Raw genomic sequence first — 15,160 nt, 5'->3', positions numbered from 1 at the left:
ATGTGCAAGTATTTCTCAAGATTTGTTTCCATGTTTGGGTATATATGTGGAAAAAGCATCGCTGGTCTTCTTTTAGTTTTCTTTAATCCTTTTTAGCAGCTGCCAAACTGTTTTTCAAAGGAGGCTATGCTGTTTTACACTCTCTTCACATGCCAGCAGGGCCTGAGACTTCCCATTTCTCTTTCAAGAACATTTTATTTGAAGTGATACCTCATTTTGATGTTTATGCACATAGTTCTGAGGTTAAACATCTTTGTGATCATTTTCACATCTCCTGGAGAGGAACACGTCTTCCTGTTTTGATGGGGATCTGACTCCTTACTGTGGCATTATGAGAGCGTGTTACATATTTTGGATACAAACTCTTCTCAGGTATAAACTTTGCAAATATTCTTTCATTCTGTTGTTTTTCTTTTCATTTGCTTGAATGTGTCTTTTGAAATGCACAAGTTTTCAACTTTGACCAAAACAATCCCATTCATCCATTTTTTTGTGTTGCTCAAGGTTTGGGATTTATATCTGAGAAATAACTATTACTTTATGGTAGGTCCCATATATCTTGTAGAAGTTTTACATGTCTTGCATTTATATCTAGATCTATTGCAAATCAATTTTTTTGAATGTTCTCTTCTTTCCCATTTCTTTGAGTATTGTTTCTTTTGGTCTTGTCTTTTCAGCCTCTTTGTATGTATCCCCCTTCCAGCCTATTACTGGTTGTCTAGGGCATACATATGGACTGGAACAGGGAAGAAAATCACCCTTTCCTCCCTCTAAGTTGATTTCTGAAGGTATTTTTTCATAGTGATTAAATAGCACACAATTAACATTCACAAAATTCTTTCATTAATCCTGTTTTCTCCTTCTTAGCCTCTGGCTCCCTGTCTGGGGAACCATTTTAAAATTTGGTTTGGTTTATGTCTCTACTATTTCTTATTGGAAATATAACATTGATATATCCATACCCATGTTCCTCTTTCCTACTCTGAAGGTATCTTAGACCAATACCATGCCTCCCTCTGAGCTTCCTTACTTCTTTTACATGGCTCTGTTGGGTGAGTCTGCCTTGATGTACTCTATCTGTCCTCAACTAGACATTTAGTAGTATTTGTTTACCTCTGTACTAGTTTTCAGTTACTTTGTAACAAGCCACTATATATTTGGCAACTTGTGTTTAAACAATACAAATTTGGGAGGTAGAGAAATGGATCAGCTATTAAGGGCATTGGCTATTCTTCCAAAGAATTGGTTCAGCCCAAGCACCCACCTGGTGGTTCTCAACTATCTGTAACTCCAGTTACAGGAGATCTTCCAGCCCTCCTCTAGACGCCATAGGAACCAGTCACACATGTGATGCACAGGCATACACATTTAAATGATAATGAATAAATGATACAAATTTATTACCTCAGAGCTTCCAAGAATCAGGAGTTGAGGCCCAAGTGGACTAAGTCACTGGGGTAAAATTAAGGTATCAAACAAGGCTATAGACTCACCCAGGTCCTTGAGCTTCTGGCAATTTGGTTCCCTGTGGTTATAAAGTGAAGTCCCTGTTTCCTTGGCCACTATCGACTGGATCATTCTTAGCAAATCTTCACACCAACACAAGCTCCCCAGCTTGTATTGTTGTGGAGAACTTTATTTTTCAAAAGCTGTTAAGAGACTCTTTGAAGGGCTCATATATCAAGCCAAGGAGGTCTCATAATCTACAATTTTATTAATTTAAAGTCAGTTGATTAGACTTTAATTACATCTAAAAGTTCATTTACCTTTACTATATTATGTAACCAAATTCTGAGAGGGATGAGAAGGATACCCTGATACTCACAGATTCTGCTTCCTCTTAAAAAGAGGTCACACAACTCCTATACCAAGAAACAAAACGTTTGGGCTCACCATAGAATTTTGCCTCTCTATATAATGCAAACTATGCCACAATAAAGAGATCTGTGTATATGTAATTTTGTATTTTGTCAATGTATTATTGGGATAAATTCTTAGAAGAAATATTGTGCATATGTAGTTTTGCTATGCATTGACAAAATTGCCTCCAGATGGTTTTGCGTTCCCAGCGGCACCATAAAAAGGAATTTATTTTCCAACCTCTTCAGAGGGTGTTTCAAATTTTAAAGAAGTCAGTCCTAATAATAAACAGTGTCTTGCTATGACTTAAATTTTTTTCTTATTATTAAAGTTTTAAGTATGTTTCCATTTGAAAATGCTAAAGGGTTATTTGGAGTCTATCAGAGGAATGGTAGCATTAGCAGCTGTGTCCCACCAATGTTTTGTGCTGTGACTAGCAATGACAAAGCTGAGGTGTCTGAAACCTTGTACAAGCAACAGTATTCTTACCCAAAGCTAGGTCTACAGTGTGGTCTGGGCCATGATCCTGATTCCCATTATACCTGCTGCTGGCATCAATAGGTCTCTCCCTCAGCCTTCCTGGAAACTCCAGGTGTATCTCATACTCTACAATAAAATCCTTTCTCATTTTATCGAAAATCCTGGTCATTTTATTGACCCAGACTGATAGATCTTCATTTTTATCTTGTAGAAACTAATGACAATTTCCTGAAATGCTTTTATATAAATCAAACTTATTTCAATGAAATGTAAATTAGCTTAATGACTACTCAGAAATGAAAAGTCTCAAGTTATTTGGCAGGAAAAAGAAGTTTAAATTACAATGATCTTTGACACAATACTGCCAGCTTTAATGTCCAATTTATTTCTACTTCTTGTTTCTAATAAGTATTTAATCACAAAGCCATGCATTATTATAACCCTGATGACCTCACTGTTTCCTTCATCTTTGTGTCTAATTCTATTTCACGTAATAATTGCACACCCCCCGGAAGGTCAAAGTTATTCCTCAAGATATCTTATAATTCTTCAGCTACAATATCTGCTTAGCCTTCCTTTTTGATGCTCTGGGGCCCTTGCATCCTGCTTCATCCCAACCAACACTGACTCTCTCTTAACTCCTTGCCATATGCCAAGGTTTTGCAGCCTTAATAGATTCAACTGACTCTTTGGTTGTATTTTTACGTAGGAGCAGAAGTAGGAGGACGTCACGTCAAGTGCTGCTGTGATGTGTTGTGTTTCATTTAGTTGTATTTGTAGGAGGATGGGCATTGGGGCAGTTTGATTTGGTTGTGTTTGGTGCTCAGGACTGAATCCCAGCCAAGCAAGTACAGTCTTAGCTTATGCTCTTGGAGGTCAATCAAAGGTCAATCAAAAATCTAGCATTTTGTTGACTCTCATTTTTCCTCTTTCTACTAAATAAAGAATTCATTACAACTCACAGACCACATGAAGCTCATGAAGAAGAAAGACCAAGGTGTGGGTACTTCAGTCCTTTTTAGAAGGAGTAACAAAATACTCATTGGAGGAAATACAGACACAAAGTGTGGGACAGAAAGTGAAGGAGGGGCCGTCCAGAGATTGCTCCACCTGGATAGCAATCCCATGTGCAGTCACCAAAGGCAGACACTGTTGTAGATGCCAGGAAGTGCATGCTGACAGGAGCCTGATATAGCTGTCTCCTTAGAGGTCTGCCAGAGTCTGACATATTCAGAGGCAGATGCTCACAGCTAACCATTGAACTGATCAAGGGGTTCCCAATGGAGAAGTTAGAGAGAAGACTGAAGGATCTAAAGGGGTTTGCAGCCCCATGGGGAGAGCAACAATACCAACCAAAGAGCTCCCAGGGTCTAAACCACCAGCCTGGGAGCACATAGGGAGGGACCCATAGCTCCAGCTATATATGTAGGGGAGGATGGCCTTGTCAGGCATAGGTGGGAGAAGAAGTCCTTGGAACCCCAGAAGGCTGGATGCCCCAGTGTGGGGGAATTCGAGGGCAGGGAGGTGGTAGTGGGTGGGTGGGTAGGGGCACATCCTCATAGAAGTAGGAGGAGGGAGGGATGGGATAGCGGGGTTCTGGGTAGAGGGAATGGGTAAAGGGGATAACATCTGAAATGTAAATAAAATATCCAATCAAAAAAGCAAAAGGAAAAAAAGAAAGAAAGAAAATAGAAGATAAAAATATTTAAAATAATAATAAAGAATCCATGGTCATTGTCTGAAGCTTTGGATACATTGATCCCCGCAGACCTATTGCCTCCTCTTTAACCCAATAGGAAGCTGCTAAGCCTTGTTGCTATTGCTCCTGTAGCATTTCTATGTGCTGGTGCTTCCACTGTCTTGAAAAGAGTTAGAATTAGAACAGCAGCTGTGAGAAGAAATGACACAATGCAAGGTTTGAGGTTTTACTTCTTCAGGCTCTTTTTCATCCTTTAATTTCTACTTACATCTAAAATATTTTCTGTACCAAACCAGACAGACTCTGAAGGACATAGGACATAGAACTTAAAAAGAAAAGAAAAAAGAAAAAAAACAGAGGGGCAAAAAAAGACATCCCACTGTTCTGAATCTCAGAGGATAAGATGACCTAATGAATGTTACCTGGGAAGGAAGGTGCAGGGAGTGGCTGGACCTTACAAGATGTAGGAAGAAGATATAAACCTTGTAAGTGAGGCAGGCACCAAGTTAAGGGTGTAGGGTCACGATTGGGAGAAGACAAGTCTCCAAAGCTCTTGGCTCAGGCTCTATGGTCATTCCAGTGAGAGCCACAAGAGACTCTTAATACACTGAGGGACCACATCAGTTCCTTCTCCTTGCTGGAGAAAAGGAAGCCTTCAAGACCAGTAAGAAAGTTAACTAGAATATTCCATTCAGAATTTACATTTATTTATTTATTTATTTATTTATTTATTATCTACTCTATGTTCATACATATGCATGCACGGTGGGGGGGGTTCAGAGACACAGAGAGATTGACTGTGTATATGGAAGTCAAAAGACCTTTCCTTCTGTTGGACTGTACAATCCAAAACCAGGGGGCATGCTCCCACAGAAACACACACAGACAGGACTCGCTGCAATCACATGAGGTTTGGTTTAATGAAACTAGTGCACTAGGACTCTCTCACATGCAAGCAAAAGAGTGCTGAACAAGGGCTGGGTACAGTATTTATGGGTACAGTATACAGTATAGTTCATGAGGGCAAACCACAAAGTCTGACCTTTCTGGGTTCGGTCTCTAGGTGACTAAGATTATGACAAGGAGTGTCTTCCTTTTGCCCAGGTTTATTACGTTAAGGGCTCAGCTTCCTGATTCCTGGAATGTATCTATGCTCTGGGCTCTCCTCTCCCGCAGGTGGGTTCCCTCCCCTGTGGTCTGAGGAACATTAATCAGCCTCTCCCATCCTCTTCTGAATGTTAATCCAGCAAGTGTCCTCCGACTAAGGAATGTGCCCCTCCCAGGATGTGTCCTGGGACAGTGGGATTCTTGAGACCTGAAAATCTTACATGTAGACCCAAAAATCTTACACTTGCACCACATGGGTTCCAGAGGCTTAGTGGTACTTGGCAGCTACAATATTGCCCCTTTTAAAAGTCCAGTATTACCTGTCCCTAGAAGCATTGCAGGTGCCAGTTCCATTATCTATCATAATCTGATATGGAACACCGAGCATAGAAAGATAATCTAGGCAATAACTAATTGCTTTTTTAGTTGCTTCTCCTGTTAAAGCAGTTGCAATTAGAGAGCCTGAAAAGATGTCAAGTCACATGTACATGTTTTAATTTTCCAAAATCAGAAATGAGTAACATCTACTTGCTATATTTGTTTAGGTATAAGTCTTCAAGGATTAACACCATTATGAAAAAATTGAAGATACTGAGAATAAGTTTTTGCAATTTGACTTACAAACTCTCTAGAAATACCAAATTATTGTCTCAAGCTATTATTATTTTGATGATGTAAAGAATAAGACTGTTTCTGTAAGGTCTATAATCTGCATGGTATACAAATCTTCTGTGGCATTGCCCTGGGGTCCAGGCAATCCAGTATGAGCTCTTAAATGTCTTATAGAGTTAAGGAAAAGTGTGGGGAAAAATTACAGGCCGCAGCTGTGGATTCTCAGTGGGTTTCCATGCTGCGGTGGGCCCCACATGCAGGAGGAACATCTAAGGTTCCAGGAGCCTGGAGACTTTGGTGGCAGCAGGCCCCCAATGACACGAGGAAGTCCTTGGTTCCAGAAAGGTTTATTGTCATGGCGGATGGTGGATGGATCTAGGCGTACCCCCCTAACACTCAGGGCAGTCCCAAGTTATATAGGGAGGAAGAAAGGGGGAAGATCTGGGGAGGATCGAGGGAGGATCTGGGGAGGCATGCTTAATTTGCTCCGCCCTCTGGCCTTCGTTAGTATGTAAATCCCTAGGGCCTGAGGCCTCTAGTCACACCCTCTACCTGTGTACTTTGGGAGGGCCTGTAATGGCTGGCCTACGTGACTGAGTTTTATGGAGACCAGACTGTTTTTCAGGACCCTGGGTTCTTGGGGTGCACCAAACTCCTGCTGGTTCTCACACAGAGTCTCAGGGTTCTAGGCAACTGCCCAACCATGACCCAGAATACACTTACACAGTCCCACAGAAAAGTACATCTTTCTTAAATTAAGTTGTATTTGTAAAATTTGAGAATTAGTAATATCTAAAAAAGAAACAATTTCAAGTAATTATAAATGATGAGCTATATGCTGGCTATGAGTATGCAAACTGAAAGCTTGATTTTTCAGCATTTCAAACAGTGGATACAGCATGTAATTCAATTATTTGTGCTGAAGCAGGAGGAAACTCAAGAGAATGAACATGTGATCCAATTACATATATTGCCTTCCCATTAGATAAGCTGTCTGTAAATACAGAATTTTCTATGGGCTGCATGCATAAATTTACAAGAAATACAAAAGCATACATAGAGGAAAACTGTAACAACTTGTCTTTTGAATATTGATTATCAAGTTTGCCTAAAAAGTTTGCCATGTAATAGGCCAAATATCAGTATTCTTCAATAACCAATTTAATTGCTGTTTGAAATAAGGAATATTTCATTAAGTTCTTTCTCAAAATACTTTTGTGATCCTGACCTACAATTCTGTATTAACACAGCAACAGCTTCAGAACAGGGTGTTAAAACTTTCTTTGGAGATAAAGAAATATGAATCCACATTAATGGTCCCTTTTGCCAAAGGACTGCTATGAAACAGCCAACAATTTATCAAAGTCTATATAATGTATCTGTTGATAATTAACAGCTTACTCTACTTTCTGCAAAGATATCCCTCCTTCATCAGTTAATTGTTGAGGGGAATTAGGATTTGTATCCACCTTTACAACAACAAACAGAGGCTCACGTCCTCCTGTGGTGAGCTTAAGGTGAGGTCTGAGCCAATTGGCATCTCCTAAAAGCTTTTGAAAATTTTTAAAGTAAGTAAACTATCTTTTCATATTTGAATTTTCTGTGCCACAATTTGTTTAGGAATATAATTGATGTCTCAAATATTACAAAGCTATTGCCTTTAAATGTTTTCTGAAGCAACAAGCACTCCAAAATTTTAAAGCTCGTTGTATGAGAGTGAAGGCTTGCATTAAAACTCCTTCAGAGAGATCAACTAATAAAATACCATACAATGAATAATATACACTGAAAGATTTAAACACTTAATCTCTTGTATTAAAGCAACAAAATTTTTTTATATAATGAAGGGCTATTAGTCATTCCCTGTGTCAAACTTTCCAGTGATACTGCTTCATGGACTCTTCAAAATTACAAGCAAACTCACTGAATGCAAACCTCTCACCTTCACCAGGATGTAAAGGAATGGTATAAAAAACACTCTTCTAAATCTATAATAATTTTATTTGCATTTCCTGGGATGGCAGCTGGAGTAGGCAAGTTAGGCTGTAATGTCTAACAAGTTTCATAAATTTTAAGTTTGAACTTTGTTTTGGACTAATGGAATAACCAATCCCTTGTAGCTGAGTGGGAGTATCAGATAAAGACCAAATTGAAGTCCGATCTTGTCCTCTCTTACTCTTTGAGCAATTCTTTTATTAGCAGGCACAGCTATGCCATGGAGGGAAGCAGGCATAATTTTAATTTTCTCCAACATAATCATTATATAACTCCTGGCCCATAAACTGTCTGTTGTGAATGTCTTTGGGTCCTAGGCTGACCTTTCCTCTCCAAGGAAGAAGCAAGGCAATAAACAAATTCTAGAAAACACCTTTCTAGGGGCTGGTCAAGATGACCATGACAAAAGGAATATCAAACAAGCTTCTGCTGAGCCCATTGAGCTTTGTCTTAACTCAAATGTAAATGTTCTTAATCTGGGCCTATTTCCTGAGGCCTGGCCCAACCATTATCCTTCCTGCACTGAGGACAGATTCCAGGGGAGTGAATCTGCTGTCTGACTATGCCTCTATTTTTTGGATAGTCTTTCCTAAAATGACCTATGTCCCCATACTTAGAGCATTCCTTATCACCTCAGTGCTGTGAAAGCATGTCTTGGACTATTGTTAGCATTCTCATAAGCCAATTGTGGAACAAAAGGAACTCCTGACCTTTTAGAAGCCTATCCACAAATTCCTGAAATAGTTCATCAGGGCCTTGTTTAATCGCAGATAAAACTGCCACTGAGATCTCCTTTTCAATCTTGGGGAGCTAAATTTGCCTCTACCTCTGTATCTAATAAAGCTGTAAAAGTGGAAACAGGGCTGTACTGTGCTACAGCTGTTTTTAACTCTTTTATTACTCTTGCAATTATCTCCATCTGCTCAATTCCTCTTCTCAACCATAAACATGGGTGAGTCAAAAATTTTTGAGCTCACGATTGAACTGCCAACTGCAGCCAATAGAACATTAGCAGTTTAACTATATTTTTAAGTTTCTTTTTGTAATATTAGAGTATAACCATAATTTTGGGAAACAAATCCAATTTTTAACAATACAAACAATCCATTTTCTCTAAAATCAACACCAAGTGCATTACTTTCATCTTACAAAGTTTGGCTGCCAGTTCTTATACATGAATTCATGATAGTGCAGCTTTTAATATCTCTTTAAAGAGACATTGTTTTAAATCCTATTCTTTATACATCTGGTTTTTGAATGACTCCAATCCTGAGTTATCAGTTTTAAGCCAACTTTCTGTTACCAAAGTTGCAAATTTTTAATTATACCAAATAACTTATAGGCAAATAATCTATGACCAAGACATGCAGAACATATTTATACTTTTAAAACCAGTCAGAAACAAAAAACTGAAATAGATGTACATCTTATATATTTTATCTAAACAGAATTTTCTTACTTTTTCTAGCTGTAATTTCAAGAGAAAAGCACCTTGTTTAACCACTTTTTAGACATGAAACATAGAACAACAATCATTCAAACAATGAAACAAAAACAGACAGTTGACACACGTGGACAGACTGGCACACCAAAGACAGACAATAGACAGAGAAAGCAGAGCTTTTTATTTCTCCAGTAGGAGCCAGAGAAAAAGCAGGATGTCTCCTGATTTTCTTCTGCTTCCATAAGGGCTCTGAAATAGCATTTTTCTTTTCTTTTGTTAATATAGCCAGAGTGTGAACAACTGCTTTAGCCCTTTCTCTCCCTCATCTTCAAGGTTTTTTTTAAGATCCCTTTTCTTAACCCTTAATCCTCATGTCTTGAGGGACTCCTTGAAAGCAAATCATATTTGCTTAATGCTTATCCCAGAATAGCATTGCTTTTTTCTTACCTTAACCGGATCAATCTCACAGGTGGGTAACTCTGTGGTGATGACAATGCAGATCTTCTCTCTTCACTAGCATTCACAGTGAAGTGTTGATCCTATGCTTGAGGAATGTCCATGTGGGAGCAATGTTCAATCGGATCCCAACCCAAAGGCCACATGACAAGTGTCAATTGCTCCGGCCCATGGGGGATACGATGAGACTCTAGGGAAGGGGGCAAAAGAATGAAGGGACAAGAGACACAAAGGAGGAGAGCAAGTCTTGGGTTCTGATCAAGCTCTGCAACTTTAATTTCAGGAGGCAGGTTATAAAGACACAGCAAAACAGGAAATTTAGGCAAGGGTCATTGCTTAGGGCTATCCCACTATTGAATCCTCAATGTCTAAGACCATCAAACTGTTGTATCCAGCTCCTAGGAAAAACCAGATGTTCTTTAAGTTCCTGGGACCTGGGACCCACAAATGTCCTTTCTTAACCTTGTACTGACTAAGCTTTCCAGAACAGCAGGTAATTTCCTGGGTTTGGCTCCCAGAAAATGACTTGTTGTGTCAAGTTGACAAGGGGTCAGTTGTACTGGTTGGTTCTATGTCAACTTGACATACAAGTTAGAGTCATCAGAGAGGAAGGAGCCTCAGTTGAGAAAAGGCCTCCATGAGGTCCACCTATAGGGCAGTTTTTTCAATTAATGATCAATGGAGAAGAGTGCCATCCCTGGGCCTGTAGCCCTGGGTTCTATAAGAATGCAGGCTAAGCAAGCCATGGGAAGCAAGCGAGTAAACAGTACCCCTCCATCACCTTGGCATCAGCTCCTGTCTCCAGATTCTTGCCCTGTTTGAATTCCTCTCCTAACTTCCTTCAATGATGGATTCTGATCTGGAAGTGTAAGCTAAATAAGCCCCACCCCCACCCCCAAAATAGTCCAGAATTGGCAAATATTTCCCCAGAAAGAGAGGTTCTCATCTTCTGGGAACAGGATACCATGACAGGGACTGCCAGCATCAGGCTGAGATGGAAACATCTCAATAGCCCACGGCAGCTCTTTGTAAAACAAACAGTTGTTCCCATTTCTCCTAACCTTAACCCTGGACAGTGGCTGTGTAGATTTCATTTGTGTGTGACTGCTTTTCAGTTGGCCTTGGTGTGCATAATTATTCTATTATATCTGACTTTCCTACTTCTTTCTCCTTCTGCTCTGGTGAATTCTGTAAAACTAGATGTTTCTTGATGTAACAATTCTTAAACAATTAAAAATTAAGGCATTGAAGCACAGCACAGTCCTAATGGTCCAGGTGCATGCTGTGTGTTCTCATCTTGGAAACAATGCAATAACTGCACAATGGTAGTTCCAGATTAATAGTTTGACTTGCAAAAAAGTTTGAAGAAATTATTAGAAAATGTAGTAGAGCCAACATTAGGACCCTGAGAAAGGAAAAGTTTATTGAAGTTATGAAATAAGTTTTGCACAACATTTAAGAGTGGTTCCTGAGTAAACAAGTATGGTATACATAAAACTATATGCTAGTAAAACTAGGTCAAAATGTACAATGTACAGAAGCAGAAAGCTAATGGAACTACTGAGTTAAGGGTTAACTTGATTCTTTCTGGCCACTGCCTGGGAGCTTTGTCCATATCATTTATCATTAGAGCTTCACAAGGAAACGCAAATAGCCGACCTCGGAGCTCTGAGTTTCAGGTCAAAAGTTAAAGTTTAAATAATGATAAGTTTGCAATTATTATTTTGGCTACAGGCCTGGAAATAGAGAAGCCTAAGACTTTGGGAAATGATTGTAATTCTTGATTCTTTGTGTAATGTGGTTATTCTTTTGAATTTGATTTGGCAATGATTACACAATGTATTTTTTTCTACATGCTTTTGGAGTATCAATAAAAGACTGGGACAAGAAAAGGGTGAGAGAGCATGGGAGAGAGCATGGGAGGTGAACATGGAGAGCGAGTGAAGAGAAAGTGAGGAGTGAGTGAGGTGAGCATGAAGTGAGTGTAGAGTGAATAGAGAGAATGTGAAGAGAGAGTGTGAGGAAAAGAGTATGTGTGAGAGAGACAGAGAGAGAGAGAGAGAGAGAGAGACAGAGAGAGAGAGAGAGAGAGAGAGAGAGAGAGAGAGAGAGAGACAGAGAGAGGGGGGTGAAGAGTTGAGTGGAGAGAATGTGAGGTGTGCGAAGAGTGTGTGTGTGTGTATGTGTGTGTGTGTGAATGAAAAGAGAACGCCCAGAGGTGTGTAGGAATGTGGGAGTTTGAGAAAAGAAAAGTGCATAGGAGAAAAGCAGAGTGCACAGAAGAATTCAGAGTGTGTGCAGCCTCAAGCTGAAAGAGAGAGAGAGAGAGAGAGAGAGAGAGAGAGAGAGAGAGAGAGAGAGAGAGAAGAGAGAGAGAGAGAGAATGAATGAATGAATGAATGAGGGGGAGGGAAGAGAGAGCAACTTTAAGCCTTGAAAAGTTGCCTATCAGTTTGTATCCAAAAAAGTAGTCTGTGTGTGTTTATTATGTACCTTCCAGATATCCCTGCTTCCAGTTGAGAACTCCAATCCTGTATTGAGGCTGGACCTCAACACTCATCACCAATGAAAGAATCAGATGTACAAAGGTCAAATCACCAATCCCATGTGTGGGCAAAACTGAGCAGTGAAAAGTCCAATTTGTTTATACATTTATCAAAATGATTCCTAACAAAGACAGTTCTAGAAGTAATCCTTGTGCAGTTGGTAATGGCTACTTCATTTTCCCCGTAGTAATTAGAATCAAAGCATCTCCACATTAGTCCAGCGTCTTTAGCAAAGCCTTACTCATTGCTGCTATTTTTGTTAACAAGAAAGAAATTATAAACTCAGACCTCTGTTTCAAGATTCCTGAACAACTCGACAGAATCCACCATGCTACCAGGATTTGACACATCACTGGCTTTAGCAAGAGAGACTTTGAGGACTCTGTTACTTCCAGCATCAGATTGGTCAGAGAGCTAATCATCCCCTGGCGTGATTCTGTCCTGCACAACTGTTCTGAGGAGCAGTAGCCAGATATCAGCATCCCACATCTCTCATACGAAAGTGCATGCCTCTCCCTCGTGGAAGACTAGGCAGCCATGGACATGAGCCCTCCAAGGCTTCAGAATTATCTTTTCTCTTGTGAATTAAAGCCAACAAAAGTGGTCACTTTAAGGTGGATTCTGATGAAAATAAGAACAAGTCCTTAAAAAAAAAAAAACACCCAGGTCAGTGACTGGAGCAAAAGATAAACTACACATATTTGAAGCAGAAGGAAGGAATTATGAAGAGAGTCCAGTTAAAGTAATCCTGGCAACTTTGAAAATGTCTACACAACCAGCAGGTTCCCTTAGGGGCTTTGAAATTGCACCAGCTGTTGTCTTAAGGTTGAAGTGTGGTTCAGGGTCTGGATATGTCAGTGAAGAGCCCCAGTAGCTGAAAAGAAGATACAGAGTCAGAAGAAGATGAAGAGGTTGTGAAAGTCTTAAGTAATCTACACTGGAACTGGCAACAAGGTTCCACAGAGGAAGTAAAACTTAGAGAGAAGAAGGAGGAGGAGGGGGAGGGGGAGGGGAGGGGAGGGGGAGGGGGAGCAGGAGGAGGAGGAGGAGGAGATTATAAGAAGAACAGGAGGAGGAAGAAGAGGAGGAAGAATAAGAGGAGGAGGAAGCAAAATAAAAAGCTCCAGGGAAGAAGTCTGTAAGAGTTACCCTATCCAGAAATGGACAAAAATCAAACCACAATGGAAGAGATTTAAAACCATCAACATCAAAATGAAAATGTCAAGAGTCCTTCAAAAAAACCAGGGAAGAAACTCCTAAAACACCAAAAGACCTAGTTCAGTAGAAGACATTAAGGCAAAAACACAAGCAAGTATGGGAAAAGGTAGTTCTACTCCCAAAGTGGAAGCCATGGTCACTAACAAGGTGAGGAACTGCTTCCAGTGACTGACCAAACAGCCATTCAAGATCTTTGGTAGTAGCGGAAGTTGCTTTGAGAAAACAATTTAAACAGTTTGAAATGTTTTATCTTACTTCTGTAGCAGTTGATATTTGGCTGTCCTTTTTATAATGCAAAGTGAGAACTTTCCCTAATGTGTCTGATAAATGCAATTCAGGTCCCACCACAGGAATAAGATGTCTAAAATGCCTGTTTGGTTTTCAAGGCTCAAACCCCACTGTTTCCTTGGTTTTAAGCATATGTGGAGTGTTATGTTGGGCCACAGTAACAGTAGTGACCAGATATAGTGAGGAAACAAATACGTGTGAAATCAACTTTGTATTTTAACAAATAAAAAAAATCTAATCATCTCTTAGAACCCACATTGTCACCAGAGACCCTTCAGTCAATAAAGTTACATAAGCAGGTGCTCAAAATGGTCAAGTGAGTTAAAGCCACTAATGAATTACTGTTGTGTCAAACTTACTTTAATGGTAGGTTTTTCTACTTCTCCCAAAACAAAGAAAGTTCATCTGTGACATGCAACCACTTGTTATGTGATCTGCTTGCTCTTGGCAGAGCCCATTATGTACAGAACAGAAAATCACTTCATATCTGGCTCCCATTTCTCAACAAAACCTCTTGAAAAGATGTCACTGTTTGGAACTTAACATTTTCCCAAACACTGAGTGCAACTTCTGCTAAGGTTTTTGACAGGCTTTTGGTTGCCAACACATGCCTGTGAAAACAGAGAGTCGTTTTGACATGTCACGAGAACTAAAGTCAAGTGTGACACCAAGCACTGCAGGGCTCCGTGTGCCTGCCATCAAGAATCTTCCTGGGCAAAGTTTCACTTGGCTAAGAAATACTGCATCATTTGGAAGCTTTTTACAATGGTTACACTCTCCAAAAGAGGTTCTTAAATGACACTTTCTTTGATGGTGTCAACATACATAGACAAAAAATAGGAATTGTCTATGCTGGGAAGTGCCACCCATAACAAAGAAGAGATGAGAGTTGGCAGCTCCAGCATCAACGGTGACATGTGGGGAAAATGTCACAAGTTATACAGAAAAGCCCATCGCTTAGGAGAGGCATTATTTCAGTTGTCTCCCCTTGCTCTAAGCTACTGCCGGTTTTATGTTTTCAGTGTAAAGTATTTCAAGATCTCTCTTGGAGAGACAGCTCAGAAAGTAACAGATTTAGCATTCAAGCAAAAGGACATGAATTCAAATCTCCAGCAGTTACATCAATGCTGAGTGTGGAGACACGCATCTGAAACCAAGTTCCCAGCAGATCAGAAAGGGTAGGTATGGGGAGGAATGGGGATCCACTGACTGGCCACTTAGCTAAAACAGTGAGTTCAAGGCCCAGTGAGAGACCCTGTCTCAGTAGCTCTCTAACTTGGCATCTGAGAAGAGCCTCACATACAGGCTAACACAACCTTACCTAGACACTAACTCAGGGGCTCAAAATCCACCACCATTTAGGGCCTTGAAGAAAACAAGGGGAGAACATGACGTCACCCAGAGATAAAGATCTTCAGGATGCCATATTGCTCTGTACTAAGCATGACTCTGCCT

General features: G+C 40.0%; 1 pseudogene; it reads left to right on the top strand.

The window, feature by feature from the left end:
- The first annotated feature begins 11,557 nt into the window (after positions 1-11,557).
- LOC114618020 lies at positions 11,558-13,617 on the top strand (annotated as a pseudogene).
- Positions 13,618-15,160: the final 1,543 nt, after the last annotated feature.

Source organism: Grammomys surdaster, unplaced genomic scaffold (assembly GCF_004785775.1).
Source record: "Grammomys surdaster isolate TR1022 unplaced genomic scaffold, NIH_TR_1.0 139, whole genome shotgun sequence".
In the NCBI taxonomy this organism is placed as follows: Eukaryota; Metazoa; Chordata; class Mammalia; order Rodentia; family Muridae; genus Grammomys; species Grammomys surdaster.
The sequence above is the reverse complement of the archived record's forward strand: the minus strand, read 5'-3'. Positions and strand labels throughout refer to the sequence as shown.